The sequence below is a fragment of the Propithecus coquereli genome, unplaced genomic scaffold (assembly GCF_000956105.1).
Source record: "Propithecus coquereli isolate 6110/MARCELLA unplaced genomic scaffold, Pcoq_1.0 Scaffold333, whole genome shotgun sequence".
In the NCBI taxonomy this organism is placed as follows: domain Eukaryota; kingdom Metazoa; phylum Chordata; class Mammalia; order Primates; family Indriidae; genus Propithecus; species Propithecus coquereli.
The window spans coordinates 1,180,388-1,182,025 of record NW_012148986.1 but is presented as its reverse complement, the minus strand read 5'-3'; positions in this window follow the sequence as shown (position 1 = coordinate 1,182,025).

The following is a 1,638-nucleotide window of genomic DNA, read 5'->3' as shown; positions in this document are numbered from 1 at the left end:
TTGACTATAATGTGCTATGAAGAAGACCTCTTTGCATTGTATCTTCTTGTGCATCTCAGAGCCTACTGTATCTGGATGTTTAAATCTCTTGCTAGACTTGGAAAGTTTTCATCTGCAATTTCATTAAATAAATTTTTTTTAACCCTTTTATTTTTACCTTCCAGGAGCCTAATAATTGGAATATTTGATTGCTTTTTGGTGTCTCATATGTGATGAATGCTTTGCTCATCCTTTTTTATTCTTTTTTCTTTATTTTTCTCTGACTGAATCTTCTTGCAGTAGGCTGGGTCAGTGGGTGAGTTCCTGAGCCCTGGGAAGCCAGAATGACATGGCAGTGGCAGTGGTGAGATAATCCTCTGGGTCCCAAGCAGTATTTGCTGGTGGTGGTGGTGAGCTGTGATGTGCTGGGTAGGCCAGTCTCTAGACCCACACTGGTGTGTGTAGGTAGTTGCCAGCAGTGGTGGTAGTGGCTGGATGGGTAGGCCCAACCTCTGGTCCCCAGGAAAGTGTTCAGCTACTAATGGTGGTGGACTGGGCTGGGCAATCCCCTGGGCCCCGACTGTGTGCTTTGACATGGGAGCAGGTTAAGCCAGGCCAGGTGGGCTTGTCAAAAGGCCACCCAAGGGTGTGTGCAGGTGCCAGCCACGGTAGGCAGAGGCCAAGCAATCCCCGTGTCACTGGCAAAATGCTTGTGGGGGCAGCAGTGGCTGTATTGCTGCCCTGCCACTGGGGACAGCTGGGATGCCTTCAGTGGTGCCAGCCTGTGCCAGTGAGTGGGAAACACACACGCCACTTGTGCCTCAGCCTCCTACTGCAGTAGCTGGCAACTTGCTTGCACATCAGCCTTGATGGTGATGGCCTACACCTCTGTTGCACCTCAGCCTCAGGTGCAGTAGCCCACAGTCTCTTGCCCCTAAGCCCTGGAGGTAGCTTCCTGTGTCAAGTCTGTATTTTTTTCTATTTTTTTCTATAATGATCATTTGGAACAAAAAAAATTATCTTGTAGTTTGGAGAATGCTTATTTTCAACTTAATATACCCCTACTTATACAAAAACCGACACTATAAGCATAAATCTAGAGGAATCCTGATATCCATCATACTTCTAGTGACTTTGAGAGTTTACAGAGGGCTCAGACCCATGAGCCTTGAAACAATTAGTTTCTTTAAGGCATTAGTAGCAAATGGGTCTTTGTTCATTTCAATAGAGTGTTTTTCAAACCCTAAACCTAACTGGGAGGTCACCACTAACAAATTCTTCAAGAAGATTTTATCAGTCTAGAAGGTGATTTTTGTGTTGATATTCTTCCTTTTGTTTGAGTGAAATGTTCTGGAAAGGAAGGCAGACAGACAGACTGAAAGAAAAGAATGGAAGGACGGATGGAAGGAAGGAAAAGAAAAGCAACAAGATTTCTATTAGAGGTTTTTATTTACATGGAAGAGGAAGCTAGAATAAAAGAGTGGCCAGTTTATTAACTTTGGGCATTGATGGTTGCTAATGATCATCACTGATGAATCTGCTGCATAGCTCAGTCTGAAAAACTATTAATTCAAGTGAAATGGGCATATGGATTGTACTATGGATTCATCTTACACAGATAGATATGGCCACAGTCCACTGGCCTTATTGACACAATGC